Source organism: Hemiscyllium ocellatum, unplaced genomic scaffold (assembly GCF_020745735.1).
Source record: "Hemiscyllium ocellatum isolate sHemOce1 unplaced genomic scaffold, sHemOce1.pat.X.cur. scaffold_3587_pat_ctg1, whole genome shotgun sequence".
NCBI lineage: Eukaryota > Metazoa > Chordata > Chondrichthyes > Orectolobiformes > Hemiscylliidae > Hemiscyllium > Hemiscyllium ocellatum.
Genome location: NW_026868490.1, coordinates 22942 through 40389, shown reverse-complemented (window position 1 = coordinate 40389; position 17448 = coordinate 22942). Strand labels below are relative to the sequence as shown.

General features: G+C 44.3%; 8 non-coding genes across 8 annotated transcripts; all 8 read right to left on the bottom strand.

Annotated features, from left to right (window-relative positions):
• Positions 1–225: 225 nt before the first annotated feature.
• trnar-ucg (transfer RNA arginine (anticodon UCG)) lies at positions 226–298 on the bottom strand. The gene has a single exon. It is a non-coding gene; the product is annotated as a tRNA-Arg (tRNA).
• A 2178-nt stretch (positions 299–2476) lies between these two features.
• On the bottom strand, positions 2477–2549 carry trnar-ucg (transfer RNA arginine (anticodon UCG)). The gene has a single exon. It is a non-coding gene; the product is annotated as a tRNA-Arg (tRNA).
• A 2177-nt stretch (positions 2550–4726) lies between these two features.
• Positions 4727–4799, bottom strand: trnar-ucg (transfer RNA arginine (anticodon UCG)). The gene has a single exon. It is a non-coding gene; the product is annotated as a tRNA-Arg (tRNA).
• Positions 4800–6977: 2178 nt separating this feature from the next.
• On the bottom strand, positions 6978–7050 carry trnar-ucg (transfer RNA arginine (anticodon UCG)). Its single transcript has one exon. It is a non-coding gene; the product is annotated as a tRNA-Arg (tRNA).
• A 3548-nt stretch (positions 7051–10598) lies between these two features.
• Positions 10599–10671, bottom strand: trnar-ucg (transfer RNA arginine (anticodon UCG)). Its single transcript has one exon. It is a non-coding gene; the product is annotated as a tRNA-Arg (tRNA).
• A 2183-nt stretch (positions 10672–12854) lies between these two features.
• Positions 12855–12927, bottom strand: trnar-ucg (transfer RNA arginine (anticodon UCG)). The gene has a single exon. It is a non-coding gene; the product is annotated as a tRNA-Arg (tRNA).
• A 2178-nt stretch (positions 12928–15105) lies between these two features.
• trnar-ucg (transfer RNA arginine (anticodon UCG)) lies at positions 15106–15178 on the bottom strand. The gene has a single exon. It is a non-coding gene; the product is annotated as a tRNA-Arg (tRNA).
• A 2178-nt stretch (positions 15179–17356) lies between these two features.
• Positions 17357–17429, bottom strand: trnar-ucg (transfer RNA arginine (anticodon UCG)). Its single transcript has one exon. It is a non-coding gene; the product is annotated as a tRNA-Arg (tRNA).
• Between the last annotated feature and the right edge of the window lie 19 nt (positions 17430–17448).

Here is a 17448-nt window from a genome sequence, read left to right as displayed (position 1 = left end):
AAGTATGACATTTTCACAACGAATTGTAACTCTTTTGAGGAGCTCATGCTCATTTCCACCCACAGAGGGAGACACCCGAGACTGACAGAAGTGTCCGTTGTGGTGAGGTGAAATTTGAAATGGACAATAGAACAAACACAAGTTCTAACTGCAGAAGCGCCATCCGACAAGGACTTCATTGGGGAGCGTCAACACGGACCACGGTTAAAGTGAGACGTTCCCCCACGAGCCAGGTAGGACTCGAACCTACAATCTTCTGATCCGAAGTCAGACGCGTTATCCATTACGCCACTGGCCCAAATGTAACGTCACACGCTGGCAGCATGTCGATATGTAATGTGATTGATTATCACGGAATCAGAATTAAAAAGGTGAGCAAGCAGCGAAGATAATCGCCAACACAGCTTCACTTGGAAGCTTCCAATTTCTGAAGCAGTGCCTTTCACTGGCAAAGGAGAAACATTTGTCCTCAGCTGCCTGCTTCAGGGTCGGCTCCTCCTCTGCTGGAAGTTTCCATCGTTTTATTCACAGTCACGACGCGATTTCATGATTCACTGCAGTGAAAAAGTGTCATGGTGTCGTCCAAGCAAGACCCTGCAGAAACTCAGCGAGAGATCTCGGGTCATTTCGAGCTCAGGGTGTGGAATAAGACGAGATGCGTGACAGCTGTTATTGACGCCGCCACTTCACTGCCAATTAGCGGCTCAAAACGAGCCGTTGTGAGCATCAGCTTGATTTGTACCTTCCTGCAGTGCATTTGCTAAACAACATCAGATAGATCCCATCCGGCGCAGGGATTTTTTCACACTCTATTTTCACACTCTGCAGTATTTCTAATAACTCTTCCTTGTGAACCTCGATCTCTTCTCAGTCTAGACGCAATTGTCTCTATATCTTCCTCGCCAACATTTTCATTTTCTGTAGCAAATACTGTCGAACACTGTTTACGTAGTGCTTCCCCTATCTCCTCTGACTCCACACACAACTTCCCACTATTATCCTTGACTGTCCCAAAGCTAACTCTCGTCATTCTTTTATTCCTGACATACCTATGGAAAGCCTTAGGTTAACCAATGGAAAGCCTTAGCTTAACGCTGATCATATCGGCCAACAACTTCTCATGTCTCCTCCTGACTCTTCTCAGCTCTCTTTTTAGGTCTTTTCTGACATCGTTGTAACCCTCGAGCGCCAATGTAAAAGAACAAAAGCACAAAGTTCGGAAAAGATATTTACAGCCAAACCTAGTCAAAATTATTTTTTGAAAGGAAAATCGCACTTGGCAATTTGCTAGATCTCTTTGAGAACATGACCAACAGAGCTTATCAAGGCGCTATTGATCTGAGTGTTCTTGGACGAGAAACAATCAAACGTTGTGACATATTCTGGCGAACGAAATGGTCTTTCCTCATGGTTACAATGAAAGAGATGGTTCCCAATAAAAGACAGGGATTAAGTGGTATCTAGATATATTTCAATGTGATAAGATTCTTTTTCCGTCCCCAATTACCCCAGAGATGGATGGGGTGAGTTAATTTTCTTCACTCTTCAGCTCCTCAGCATGGAGGAACAGACATGAAACCGCTAGAGATGGAGTTGTTGAGTTGGGAACCAGCGACACTGAAGAAACTAAGTAAAAGTGAGGACTGCAGATGCTGGAAACCAGATTTTAGATCAGAGTGATGCTGGAAAAGCACAGTCGGTAAGGCAGCATCCGAGGAGCAGCAAAGTCGACGTTTCTGTTGCCAGGCTTGATGTGTTCCGCAAACTATTTTCGTTTTTGGCTCAGATTTCCAGCAACTGCAGCTGTTTGTTTTATGTTAACTTCATAATGTTTTGGACAAAACCAATGACCTGTTTGCATCGGAAAATCCGCAGAAGTACTGGTACACCAATATGTTTGCTGAACAAGACAACCGTTCCGTGAGCGGGAATAGGATCCGGGCCACGGTGCTTAGAGTAACGAAACCTCACAAGTAAATAACAAGACAAGGCGATAGGTACTATCGTATTTGGTCGAAATAAAAGCCCCTTTCTGAACATTTTCGTTGCAGATTATTTTCAACTTGTCTTCGAAGATTTACAAAGTGGGAAAAGGCCATTCTGCCCATTGTGCATTGCGGCTAATCAGAGAACCATCTATTCAAGTCGCAGTTTCCAACTTTGGCTCAAAGTCTTGTGTATTCTAATGTTTCCAGGGCAAGTGTCAATGAGGTTATCCTGTGTTCTTAAATGGCACAATAATGGGGCAGAAGTATGACATTTTCACAACGAATTGTAACTCTTTTGAGGAGCTCATGCTCATTTCCACCCACAGAGGGAGACACCCGAGACTGACAGAAGTGTCCGTTGTGGTGAGGTGAAATTTGAAATGGACAATAGAACAAACACAAGTTCTAACTGCAGAAGCGCCATCCCGACAAGGACTTCATTGGGGAGCGTCAACACGGACCACGGTTAAAAGTGAGACGTTCCCCCACGAGCCAGGTAGGACTCGAACCTACAATCTTCTGATCCGAAGTCAGACGCGTTATCCATTACGCCACTGGCCCAAATGTAACGTCCGACGCTGGCAGCATGTCGATATGTAATGTGATTGATTATCACGGAATCAGAATTAAAAAGGTGAGCAAGCAGCGAAGATAATCGCCAACACAGCTTCACTTGGAAGCTTCCAATTTCTGAAGCAGTGCCTTTCACTGGCAAAGGAGAAACATTTGTCCTCAGCTGCCTGCTTCAGGGTCGGCTCCTCCTCTGCTGGAAGTTTCCATCGTTTTATTCACAGTCACGACGCGATTTCATGATTCACTGCAGTGAAAAAGTGTCATGGTGTCGTCCAAGCAAGACCCTGCAGAAACTCAGCGAGAGATCTCGGGTCATTTCGAGCTCAGGGTGTGGAATAAGACGAGATGCGTGACAGCTGTTATTGACGCCGCCACTTCACTGCCAATTAGCGGCTCAAAACGAGCCGTTGTGAGCATCAGCTTGATTTGTACCTTCCTGCAGTGCATTTGCTAAACAACATCAGATAGATCCCATCCGGCGCAGGGATTTTTTCACACTCTATTTTCACACTCTGCAGTATTTCTAATAACTCTTCCTTGTGAACCTCGATCTCTTCTCAGTCTAGACGCAATTGTCTCTATATCTTCCTCGCCAACATTTTCATTTTCTGTAGCAAATACTGTCGAACACTGTTTACGTAGTGCTTCCCCTATCTCCTCTGACTCCACACACAACTTCCCACTATTATCCTTGACTGTCCCAAAGCTAACTCTCGTCATTCTTTTATTCCTGACATACCTATGGAAAGCCTTAGGTTAACCAATGGAAAGCCTTAGCTTAACGCTGATCATATCGGCCAACAACTTCTCATGTCTCCTCCTGACTCTTCTCAGCTCTCTTTTTAGGTCTTTTCTGACATCGTTGTAACCCTCGAGCGCCAATGTAAAAGAACAAAAGCACAAAGTTCGGAAAAGATATTTACAGCCAAACCTAGTCAAAATTATTTTTTGAAAGGAAAATCGCACTTGGCAATTTGCTAGATCTCTTTGAGAACATGACCAACAGAGCTTATCAAGGGCGCTATTGATCTGAGTGTTCTTGGACGAGAAACAATCAAACGTTGTGACATATTCTGGCGAACGAAATGGTCTTTCCTCATGGTTACAATGAAAGAGATGGTTCCCAATAAAAGACAGGGATTAAGTGGTATCTAGATATATTTCAATGTGATAAGATTCTTTTTCCGTCCCCAATTACCCCAGAGATGGATGGGTGAGTTAATTTTCTTCACTCTTCAGCTCCTCAGCATGGAGGAACAGACATGAAACCGCTAGAGATGGAGTTGTTGAGTTGGGAACCAGCGACACTGAAGAAACTAAGTAAAAGTGAGGACTGCAGATGCTGGAAACCAGATTTTAGATCAGAGTGATGCTGGAAAAGCACAGTCGGTAAGGCAGCATCCGAGGAGCAGCAAAGTCGACGTTTCTGTTGCCAGGCTTGATGTGTTCCGCAAACTATTTTCGTTTTTGGCTCAGATTTCCAGCAACTGCAGCTGTTTGTTTTATGTTAACCTTCATAATGTTTTGGACAAAACCAATGACCTGTTTGCATCGGAAAATCCGCAGAAGTACTGGTACACCAATATGTTTGCTGAACAAGACAACCGTTCCGTGAGCGGGAATAGGATCCGGGCCACGGTGCTTAGAGTAACGAAACCTCACAAGTAAATAACAAGACAAGGCGATAGGTACTATCGTATTTGGTCGAAATAAAAGCCCCTTTCTGAACATTTTCGTTGCAGATTATTTTCAACTTGTCTTCGAAGATTTACAAAGTGGGAAAAGGCCATTCTGCCCATTGTGCATTGCGGCTAATCAGAGAACCATCTATTCAAGTCGCAGTTTCCAACTTTGCTCAAAGTCTTGTGTATTCTAATGTTTCCAGGGCAAGTGTCAATGAGGTTATCCTGTGTTCTTAAATGGCACAATAATGGGGCAGAAGTATGACATTTTCACAACGAATTGTAACTCTTTTGAGGAGCTCATGCTCATTTCCACCCACAGAGGGAGACACCCGAGACTGACAGAAGTGTCCGTTGTGGTGAGGTGAAATTTGAAATGGACAATAGAACAAACACAAGTTCTAACTGCAGAAGCGCCATCCCGACAAGGACTTCATTGGGGAGCGTCAACACGGACCACGGTTAAAGTGAGACGTTCCCCCACGAGCCAGGTAGGACTCGAACCTACAATCTTCTGATCCGAAGTCAGACGCGTTATCCATTACGCCACTGGCCCAAATGTAACGTCACACGCTGGCAGCATGTCGATATGTAATGTGATTGATTATCACGGAATCAGAATTAAAAAGGTGAGCAAGCAGCGAAGATAATCGCCAACACAGCTTCACTTGGAAGCTTCCAATTTCTGAAGCAGTGCCTTTCACTGGCAAAGGAGAAACATTTGTCCTCAGCTGCCTGCTTCAGGGTCGGCTCCTCCTCTGCTGGAAGTTTCCATCGTTTTATTCACAGTCACGACGCGATTTCATGATTCACTGCAGTGAAAAAGTGTCATGGTGTCGTCCAAGCAAGACCCTGCAGAAACTCAGCGAGAGATCTCGGGTCATTTCGAGCTCAGGGTGTGGAATAAGACGAGATGCGTGACAGCTGTTATTGACGCCGCCACTTCACTGCCAATTAGCGGCTCAAAACGAGCCGTTGTGAGCATCAGCTTGATTTGTACCTTCCTGCAGTGCATTTGCTAAACAACATCAGATAGATCCCATCCGGCGCAGGGATTTTTTCACACTCTATTTTCACACTCTGCAGTATTTCTAATAACTCTTCCTTGTGAACCTCGATCTCTTCTCAGTCTAGACGCAATTGTCTCTATATCTTCCTCGCCAACATTTTCATTTTCTGTAGCAAATACTGTCGAACACTGTTTACGTAGTGCTTCCCCTATCTCCTCTCCACCACACACAACTTCCCACTATTATCCTTGACTGTCCCAAAGCTAACTCTCGTCATTCTTTTATTCCTGACATACCTATGGAAAGCCTTAGGTTAACCAATGGAAAGCCTTAGCTTAACGCTGATCATATCGGCCAACAACTTCTCATGTCTCCTCCTGACTCTTCTCAGCTCTCTTTTTAGGTCTTTTCTGACATCGTTGTAACCCTCGAGCGCCAATGTAAAAGAACAAAAGCACAAAGTTCGGAAAAGATATTTACAGCCAAACCTAGTCAAAATTATTTTTTGAAAGGAAAATCGCACTTGGCAATTTGCTAGATCTCTTTGAGAACATGACCAACAGAGCTTATCAAGGGCGCTATTGATCTGAGTGTTCTTGGACGAGAAACAATCAAACGTTGTGACATATTCTGGCGAACGAAATGGTCTTTCCTCATGGTTACAATGAAAGAGATGGTTCCCAATAAAAGACAGGGATTAAGTGGTATCTAGATATATTTCAATGTGATAAGATTCTTTTTCCGTCCCCAATTACCCCAGAGATGGATGGGGTGAGTTAATTTTCTTCACTCTTCAGCTCCTCAGCATGGAGGAACAGACATGAAACCGCTAGAGATGGAGTTGTTGAGTTGGGAACCAGCGACACTGAAGAAACTAAGTAAAAGTGAGGACTGCAGATGCTGGAAACCAGATTTTAGATCAGAGTGATGCTGGAAAAGCACAGTCGGTAAGGCAGCATCCGAGGAGCAGCAAAGTCGACGTTTCTGTTGCCAGGCTTGATGTGTTCCGCAAACTATTTTCGTTTTTGGCTCAGATTTCCAGCAACTGCAGCTGTTTGTTTTATGTTAAACTTCATAATGTTTTGGACAAAACCAATGACCTGTTTGCATCGGAAAATCCGCAGAAGTACTGGTACACCAATATGTTTGCTGAACAAGACAACCGTTCCGTGAGCGGGAATAGGATCCGGGCCACGGTGCTTAGAGTAACGAAACCTCACAAGTAAATAACAAGACAAGGCGATAGGTACTATCGTATTTGGTCGAAATAAAAGCCCCTTTCTGAACATTTTCGTTGCAGATTATTTTCAACTTGTCTTCGAAGATTTACAAAGTGGGAAAAGGCCATTCTGCCCATTGTGCATTGCGGCTAATCAGAGAACCATCTATTCAAGTCGCAGTTTCCAACTTTGGCTCAAAGTCTTGTGTATTCTAATGTTTCCAGGGCAAGTGTCAATGAGGTTATCCTGTGTTCTTAAATGGCACAATAATGGGGCAGAAGTATGACATTTTCACAACGAATTGTAACTCTTTTGAGGAGCTCATGCTCATTTCCACCCACAGAGGGAGACACCCGAGACTGACAGAAGTGTCCGTTGTGGTGAGGTGAAATTTGAAATGGACAATAGAACAAACACAAGTTCTAACTGCAGAAGCGCCATCCCGACAAGGACTTCATTGGGGAGCGTCAACACGGACCACGGTTAAAGTGAGACGTTCCCCCACGAGCCAGGTAGGACTCGAACCTACAATCTTCTGATCCGAAGTCAGACGCGTTATCCATTACGCCACTGGCCCAAATGTAACGTCACACGCTGGCAGCATGTCGATATGTAATGTGATTGATTATCACGGAATCAGAATTAAAAAGGTGAGCAAGCAGCGAAGATAATCGCCAACACAGCTTCACTTGGAAGCTTCCAATTTCTGAAGCAGTGCCTTTCACTGGCAAAGGAGAAACATTTGTCCTCAGCTGCCTGCTTCAGGGTCGGCTCCTCCTCTGCTGGAAGTTTCCATCGTTTTATTCACAGTCACGACGCGATTTCATGATTCACTGCAGTGAAAAAGTGTCATGGTGTCGTCCAAGCAAGACCCTGCAGAAACTCAGCGAGAGATCTCGGGTCATTTCGAGCTCAGGGTGTGGAATAAGACGAGATGCGTGACAGCTGTTATTGACGCCGCCACTTCACTGCCAATTAGCGGCTCAAAACGAGCCGTTGTGAGCATCAGCTTGATTTGTACCTTCCTGCAGTGCATTTGCTAAACAACATCAGATAGATCCCATCCGGCGCAGGGATTTTTTCACACTCTATTTTCACACTCTGCAGTATTTCTAATAACTCTTCCTTGTGAACCTCGATCTCTTCTCAGTCTAGACGCAATTGTCTCTATATCTTCCTCGCCAACATTTTCATTTTCTGTAGCAAATACTGTCGAACACTGTTTACGTAGTGCTTCCCCTATCTCCTCTGACTCCACACACAACTTCCCACTATTATCCTTGACTGTCCCAAAGCTAACTCTCGTCATTCTTTTATTCCTGACATACCTATGGAAAGCCTTAGGTTAACCAATGGAAAGCCTTAGCTTAACGCTGATCATATCCGCCAACAACTTCTCATGTCTCCTCCTGACTCTTCTCAGCTCTCTTTTTAGGTCTTTTCTGACATCGTTGTAACCCTCGAGCGCTCCAACTGAGTTTTCACGTTTTTGTCCTAACAGAAGACTTCTTGTTCTTCTTGACCAGGACTTCAATCTTCCTTAGTAAACCACGCTCACAAGCGTTCTATATCTTCTCACTGTCGACAGGTACATACTTATCTAGGACACACAGGAGCTTTTCCTTGAATAAGCTCACATTTTTAATGTGCTCAGCCCCTGCTGTTTCCTACAACCATTCTACGCTTCCTAAAATCCACCTCATTGCATCGTAAAGCTCCTCATTGCAAAGTGCTCACCTACTTCCAAATCTAAAACCTGGCCAGGCTCGTTACCCACTATTAAATCTAAAGTGGCTTCGTCCCTTGAAGGCCTGTCTACATACTGTTCAGGAAGCCCTCCTGCCCACACTGGACAAAATGTGACCCATCTATAGGTAATCGTACTGCAGTGATCCCAGTCAATATTTGGATATTGTCTGAGTGTTCCAGAGTTTTTCATTGTCCCAGAATCCAGATGAAGTTTGTATTCCTCACGTAACGTGAAGCGAGAAATTCTTTCAATTCTCAGATGAGTTCCTGTCCCGAGAACATCAGAGTCAATGTCCCGTCCCTCTACTCGTCCGAGATTTCACACTTCTTCATTCTCCTCTGATTTCCATTTTCCCAAAGAGTTTCTCAAGATTTCCAAAGCTGGATCAAGATTATATGGTTTGCTTCTAAACAATTTCCAACTGCAATGACAATATTTTCACAGTATCTCTTCACAACTCTCTGGCTTGCAACCATGTCCAGGCCATGAGAAGTTCCCGTTTGGTGGAGAGATTCCCGAGCTGGTGATTTCACTTTGGAACAAAGGCGTTTAGTGGCAATTTCCTGCGAATTGTTTTGTAATGATGGGAGAGGGAGCGGTGGGAACGAGCACTTTGACGTGCAGGAAAAGTGTTTGCCACTGATCAGAGTCATGAACAGAGGACTGGGATTAAAGGAATCAAAGGAAAAGCAGCAATTCCGCTCAGGACGTTCAATAACACTGCGAAACCGACGTGACGAGCAGGTATTGAAAAGAGAAACAGGGATAACGTTTTAGATGTGGAACATTTCTGATTGAAGAACCTCGAGTTCCCAAGTCCTCATCAAATGACCGGCCTGGTTTTCCAAAGCAGGTTTTCCTGAACTTTGACGAAAATTGCTCCAATAGAAGGCATTAGGAACGTAGTCAGCAGGATTCGAACCTGCGTGGGAAACCCCAATGGATTTTCTAATCCATCGCCTTAACCACTCGTCCACCACATGTCTACAGACGAGTCCCGTCACCTCACTGAAAGCTGTCGCTGACGTGAGGGCTCAAGGCTTCCATCTCCTTTCATACCTTTGTGTCATTTGGAAGCTGCTGGACACCAATGTAAAAGAACAAAAGCACAAAGTTCGGAAAAGATATTTACAGCCAAACTTAGTCAAAATTATTTTTTGAAAGGAAAATCGCACTTGGCAATTTGCTAGATCTCTTTGAGAACATGACCAACAGAGCTTATCAAGGGCGCTATTGATCTGAGTGTTCTTGGACGAGAAACAATCAAACGTTGTGACATATTCTGGCGAACGAAATGGTCTTTCCTCATGGTTACAATGAAAGAGATGGTTCCCAATAAAAGACAGGGATTAAGTGGTATCTAGATATATTTCAATGTGATAAGATTCTTTTTCCGTCCCCAATTACCCCAGAGATGGATGGGGTGAGTTAATTTTCTTCACTCTTCAGCTCCTCAGCATGGAGGAACAGACATGAAACCGCTAGAGATGGAGTTGTTGAGTTGGGAACCAGCGACACTGAAGAAACTAAGTAAAAGTGAGGACTGCAGATGCTGGAAACCAGATTTTAGATCAGAGTGATGCTGGAAAAGCACAGTCGGTAAGGCAGCATCCGAGGAGCAGCAAAGTCGACGTTTCTGTTGCCAGGCTTGATGTGTTCCGCAAACTATTTTCGTTTTTGGCTCAGATTTCCAGCAACTGCAGCTGTTTGTTTTATGTTAACCTTCATAATGTTTTGGACAAAACCAATGACCTGTTTGCATCGGAAAATCCGCAGAAGTACTGGTACACCAATATGTTTGCTGAACAAGACAACCGTTCCGTGAGCGGGAATAGGATCCGGGCCACGGTGCTTAGAGTAACGAAACCTCACAAGTAAATAACAAGACAAGGCGATAGGTACTATCGTATTTGGTCGAAATAAAAGCCCCTTTCTGAACATTTTCGTTGCAGATTATTTTCAACTTGTCTTCGAAGATTTACAAAGTGGGAAAAGGCCATTCTGCCCATTGTGCATTGCGGCTAATCAGAGAACCATCTATTCAAGTCGCAGTTTCCAACTTTGGCTCAAAGTCTTGTGTATTCTAATGTTTCCAGGGCAAGTGTCAATGAGGTTATCCTGTGTTCTTAAATGGCACAATAATGGGGCAGAAGTATGACATTTTCACAACGAATTGTAACTCTTTTGAGGAGCTCATGCTCATTTCCACCCACAGAGGGAGACACCCGAGACTGACAGAAGTGTCCGTTGTGGTGAGGTGAAATTTGAAATGGACAATAGAACAAACACAAGTTCTAACTGCAGAAGCGCCATCCCGACAAGGACTTCATTGGGGAGCGTCAACACGGACCACGGTTAAAGTGAGACGTTCCCCACGAGCCAGGTAGGACTCGAACCTACAATCTTCTGATCCGAAGTCAGACGCGTTATCCATTACGCCACTGGCCCAAATGTAAACTCACACGCTGGCAGCATGTCGATATGTAATGTGATTGATTATCACGGAATCAGAATTAAAAAGGTGAGCAAGCAGCGAAGATAATCGCCAACACAGCTTCACTTGGAAGCTTCCAATTTCTGAAGCAGTGCCTTTCACTGGCAAAGGAGAAACATTTGTCCTCAGCTGCCTGCTTCAGGGTCGGCTCCTCCTCTGCTGGAAGTTTCCATCGTTTTATTCACAGTCACATCACGACGCGATTTCATGATTCACTGCAGTGAAAAAGTGTCATGGTGTCGTCCAAGCAAGACCCTGCAGAAACTCAGCGAGAGATCTCGGGTCATTTCGAGCTCAGGGTGTGGAATAAGACGAGATGCGTGACAGCTGTTATTGACGCCGCCACTTCACTGCCAATTAGCGGCTCAAAACGAGCCGTTGTGAGCATCAGCTTGATTTGTACCTTCCTGCAGTGCATTTGCTAAACAACATCAGATAGATCCCATCCGGCGCAGGGATTTTTTCACACTCTATTTTCACACTCTGCAGTATTTCTAATAACTCTTCCTTGTGAACCTCGATCTCTTCTCAGTCTAGACGCAATTGTCTCTATATCTTCCTCGCCAACATTTTCATTTTCTGTAGCAAATACTGTCGAACACTGTTTACGTAGTGCTTCCCCTATCTCCTCTGACTCCACACACAACTTCCCACTATTATCCTTGACTGTCCCAAAGCTAACTCTCGTCATTCTTTTATTCCTGACATACCTATGGAAAGCCTTAGGTTAACCAATGGAAAGCCTTAGCTTAACGCTGATCATATCCGCCAACAACTTCTCATGTCTCCTCCTGACTCTTCTCAGCTCTCTTTTAGGTCTTTTCTGACATCGTTGTAACCCTCGAGCGCCAATGTAAAAGAACAAAAGCACAAAGTTCGGAAAAGATATTTACAGCCAAACCTAGTCAAAATTATTTTTTGAAAGGAAAATCGCACTTGGCAATTTGCTAGATCTCTTTGAGAACATGACCAACAGAGCTTATCAAGGGCGCTATTGATCTGAGTGTTCTTGGACGAGAAACAATCAAACGTTGTGACATATTCTGGCGAACGAAATGGTCTTTCCTCATGGTTACAATGAAAGAGATGGTTCCCAATAAAAGACAGGGATTAAGTGGTATCTAGATATATTTCAATGTGATAAGATTCTTTTTCCGTCCCCAATTACCCCAGAGATGGATGGGGTGAGTTAATTTTCTTCACTCTTCAGCTCCTCAGCATGGAGGAACAGACATGAAACCGCTAGAGATGGAGTTGTTGAGTTGGGAACCAGCGACACTGAAGAAACTAAGTAAAAGTGAGGACTGCAGATGCTGGAAACCAGATTTTAGATCAGAGTGATGCTGGAAAAGCACAGTCGGTAAGGCAGCATCCGAGGAGCAGCAAAGTCGACGTTTCTGTTGCCAGGCTTGATGTGTTCCGCAAACTATTTTCGTTTTTGGCTCAGATTTCCAGCAACTGCAGCTGTTTGTTTTATGTTAACCTTCATAATGTTTTGGACAAAACCAATGACCTGTTTGCATCGGAAAATCCGCAGAAGTACTGGTACACCAATATGTTTGCTGAACAAGACAACCGTTCCGTGAGCGGGAATAGGATCCGGGCCACGGTGCTTAGAGTAACGAAACCTCACAAGTAAATAACAAGACAAGGCGATAGGTACTATCGTATTTGGTCGAAATAAAAGCCCCTTTCTGAACATTTTCGTTGCAGATTATTTTCAACTTGTCTTCGAAGATTTACAAAGTGGGAAAAGGCCATTCTGCCCATTGTGCATTGCGGCTAATCAGAGAACCATCTATTCAAGTCGCAGTTTCCAACTTTGGCTCAAAGTCTTGTGTATTCTAATGTTTCCAGGGCAAGTGTCAATGAGGTTATCCTGTGTTCTTAAATGGCACAATAATGGGGCAGAAGTATGACATTTTCACAACGAATTGTAACTCTTTTGAGGAGCTCATGCTCATTTCCACCCACAGAGGGAGACACCCGAGACTGACAGAAGTGTCCGTTGTGGTGAGGTGAAATTTGAAATGGACAATAGAACAAACACAAGTTCTAACTGCAGAAGCGCCATCCCGACAAGGACTTCATTGGGGAGCGTCAACACGGACCACGGTTAAAGTGAGACGTTCCCCCACGAGCCAGGTAGGACTCGAACCTACAATCTTCTGATCCGAAGTCAGACGCGTTATCCATTACGCCACTGGCCCAAATGTAACGTCACACGCTGGCAGCATGTCGATATGTAATGTGATTGATTATCACGGAATCAGAATTAAAAGGTGAGCAAGCAGCGAAGATAATCGCCAACACAGCTTCACTTGGAAGCTTCCAATTTCTGAAGCAGTGCCTTTCACTGGCAAAGGAGAAACATTTGTCCTCAGCTGCCTGCTTCAGGGTCGGCTCCTCCTCTGCTGGAAGTTTCCATCGTTTTATTCACAGTCACGACGCGATTTCATGATTCACTGCAGTGAAAAAGTGTCATGGTGTCGTCCAAGCAAGACCCTGCAGAAACTCAGCGAGAGATCTCGGGTCATTTCGAGCTCAGGGTGTGGAATAAGACGAGATGCGTGACAGCTGTTATTGACGCCGCCACTTCACTGCCAATTAGCGGCTCAAAACGAGCCGTTGTGAGCATCAGCTTGATTTGTACCTTCCTGCAGTGCATTTGCTAAACAACATCAGATAGATCCCATCCGGCGCAGGGATTTTTTCACACTCTATTTTCACACTCTGCAGTATTTCTAATAACTCTTCCTTGTGAACCTCGATCTCTTCTCAGTCTAGACGCAATTGTCTCTATATCTTCCTCGCCAACATTTTCATTTTCTGTAGCAAATACTGTCGAACACTGTTTACGTAGTGCTTCCCCTATCTCCTCTGACTCCACACACAACTTCCCACTATTATCCTTGACTGTCCCAAAGCTAACTCTCGTCATTCTTTTATTCCTGACATACCTATGGAAAGCCTTAGGTTAACCAATGGAAAGCCTTAGCTTAACGCTGATCATATCCGCCAACAACTTCTCATGTCTCCTCCTGACTCTTCTCAGCTCTCTTTTTAGGTCTTTTCTGACATCGTTGTAACCCTCGAGCGCCAATGTAAAAGAACAAAAGCACAAAGTTCGGAAAAGATATTTACAGCCAAACCTAGTCAAAATTATTTTTTGAAAGGAAAATCGCACTTGGCAATTTGCTAGATCTCTTTGAGAACATGACCAACAGAGCTTATCAAGGGCGCTATTGATCTGAGTGTTCTTGGACGAGAAACAATCAAACGTTGTGACATATTCTGGCGAACGAAATGGTCTTTCCTCATGGTTACAATGAAAGAGATGGTTCCCAATAAAAGACAGGGATTAAGTGGTATCTAGATATATTTCAATGTGATAAGATTCTTTTTCCGTCCCCAATTACCCCAGAGATGGATGGGGTGAGTTAATTTTCTTCACTCTTCAGCTCCTCAGCATGGAGGAACAGACATGAAACCGCTAGAGATGGAGTTGTTGAGTTGGGAACCAGCGACACTGAAGAAACTAAGTAAAAGTGAGGACTGCAGATGCTGGAAACCAGATTTTAGATCAGAGTGATGCTGGAAAAGCACAGTCGGTAAGGCAGCATCCGAGGAGCAGCAAAGTCGACGTTTCTGTTGCCAGGCTTGATGTGTTCCGCAAACTATTTTCGTTTTTGGCTCAGATTTCCAGCAACTGCAGCTGTTTGTTTTATGTTAACCTTCATAATGTTTTGGACAAAACCAATGACCTGTTTGCATCGGAAAATCCGCAGAAGTACTGGTACACCAATATGTTTGCTGAACAAGACAACCGTTCCGTGAGCGGGAATAGGATCCGGGCCACGGTGCTTAGAGTAACGAAACCTCACAAGTAAATAACAAGACAAGGCGATAGGTACTATCGTATTTGGTCGAAATAAAAGCCCCTTTCTGAACATTTTCGTTGCAGATTATTTTCAACTTGTCTTCGAAGATTTACAAAGTGGGAAAAGGCCATTCTGCCCATTGTGCATTGCGGCTAATCAGAGAACCATCTATTCAAGTCGCAGTTTCCAACTTTGGCTCAAAGTCTTGTGTATTCTAATGTTTCCAGGGCAAGTGTCAATGAGGTTATCCTGTGTTCTTAAATGGCACAATAATGGGGCAGAAGTATGACATTTTCACAACGAATTGTAACTCTTTTGAGGAGCTCATGCTCATTTCCACCCACAGAGGGAGACACCCGAGACTGACAGAAGTGTCCGTTGTGGTGAGGTGAAATTTGAAATGGACAATAGAACAAACACAAGTTCTAACTGCAGAAGCGCCATCCCGACAAGGACTTCATTGGGGAGCGTCAACACGGACCACGGTTAAAGTGAGACGTTCCCCCACGAGCCAGGTAGGACTCGAACCTACAATCTTCTGATCCGAAGTCAGACGCGTTATCCATTACGCCACTGGCCCAAATGTAACGTCACACGCTGGCAGCATGTCGATATGTAATGTGATTGATTATCACGGAATCAGAATTAAAAAGGTGAGCAAGCAGCGAAGATAATCGCCAACACAGCTTCACTTGGAAGCTTCCAATTTCTGAAGCAGTGCCTTTCACTGGCAAAGGAGAAACATTTGTCCTCAGCTGCCTGCTTCAGGGTCGGCTCCTCCTCTGCTGGAAGTTTCCATCGTTTTATTCACAGTCACGACGCGATTTCATGATTCACTGCAGTGAAAAAGTGTCATGGTGTCGTCCAAGCAAGACCCTGCAGAAACTCAGCGAGAGATCTCGGGTCATTTCGAGCTCAGGGTGTGGAATAAGACGAGATGCGTGACAGCTGTTATTGACGCCGCCACTTCACTGCCAATTAGCGGCTCAAAACGAGCCGTTGTGAGCATCAGCTTGATTTGTACCTTCCTGCAGTGCATTTGCTAAACAACATCAGATAGATCCCATCCGGCGCAGGGATTTTTTCACACTCTATTTTCACACTCTGCAGTATTTCTAATAACTCTTCCTTGTGAACCTCGATCTCTTCTCAGTCTAGACGCAATTGTCTCTATATCTTCCTCGCCAACATTTTCATTTTCTGTAGCAAATACTGTCGAACACTGTTTACGTAGTGCTTCCCCTATCTCCTCTGACTCCACACACAACTTCCCACTATTATCCTTGACTGTCCCAAAGCTAACTCTCGTCATTCTTTTATTCCTGACATACCTATGGAAAGCCTTAGGTTAACCAATGGAAAGCCTTAGCTTAACGCTGATCATATCCGCCAACAACTTCTCATGTCTCCTCCTGACTCTTCTCAGCTCTCTTTTTAGGTCTTTTCTGACATCGTTGTAACCCTCGAGCGCCAATGTAAAAGAACAAAAGCACAAAGTTCGGAAAAGATATTTACAGCCAAACCTAGTCAAAATTATTTTTTGAAAGGAAAATCGCACTTGGCAATTTGCTAGATCTCTTTGAGAACATGACCAACAGAGCTTATCAAGGGCGCTATTGATCTGAGTGTTCTTGGACGAGAAACAATCAAACGTTGTGACATATTCTGGCGAACGAAATGGTCTTTCCTCATGGTTACAATGAAAGAGATGGTTCCCAATAAAAGACAGGGATTAAGTGGTATCTAGATATATTTCAATGTGATAAGATTCTTTTTCCGTCCCCAATTACCCCAGAGATGGATGGGGTGAGTTAATTTTCTTCACTCTTCAGCTCCTCAGCATGGAGGAACAGACATGAAACCGCTAGAGATGGAGTTGTTGAGTTGGGAACCAGCGACACTGAAGAAACTAAGTAAAAGTGAGGACTGCAGATGCTGGAAACCAGATTTTAGATCAGAGTGATGCTGGAAAAGCACAGTCGGTAAGGCAGCATCCGAGGAGCAGCAAAGTCGACGTTTCTGTTGCCAGGCTTGATGTGTTCCGCAAACTATTTTCGTTTTTGGCTCAGATTTCCAGCAACTGCAGCTGTTTGTTTTATGTTAAACTTCATAATGTTTTGGACAAAACCAATGACCTGTTTGCATCGGAAAATCCGCAGAAGTACTGGTACACCAATATGTTTGCTGAACAAGACAACCGTTCCGTGAGCGGGAATAGGATCCGGGCCACGGTGCTTAGAGTAACGAAACCTCACAAGTAAATAACAAGACAAGGCGATAGGTACTATCGTATTTGGTCGAAATAAAAGCCCCTTTCTGAACATTTTCGTTGCAGATTATTTTCAACTTGTCTTCGAAGATTTACAAAGTGGGAAAAGGCCATTCTGCCCATTGTGCATTGCGGCTAATCAGAGAACCATCTATTCAAGTCGCAGTTTCCAACTTTGGCTCAAAGTCTTGTGTATTCTAATGTTTCCAGGGCAAGTGTCAATGAGGTTATCCTGTGTTCTTAATGGCACAATAATGGGGCAGAAGTATGACATTTTCACAACGAATTGTAACTCTTTAGAGGAGCTCATGCTCATTTCCACCCACAGAGGGAGACACCCGAGACTGACAGAAGTGTCCGTTGTGGTGAGGTGAAATTTGAAATGGACAATAGAACAAACACAAGTTCTAACTGCAGAAGCGCCATCCCGACAAGGACTTCATTGGGGAGCGTCAACACGGACCACGGTTAAAGTGAGACGTTCCCCCACGAGCCAGGTAGGACTCGAACCTACAATCTTCTGATCCGAAGTCAGACGCGTTATCCATTACGCCACTGGCCCAAATGTAACGTCACACGCT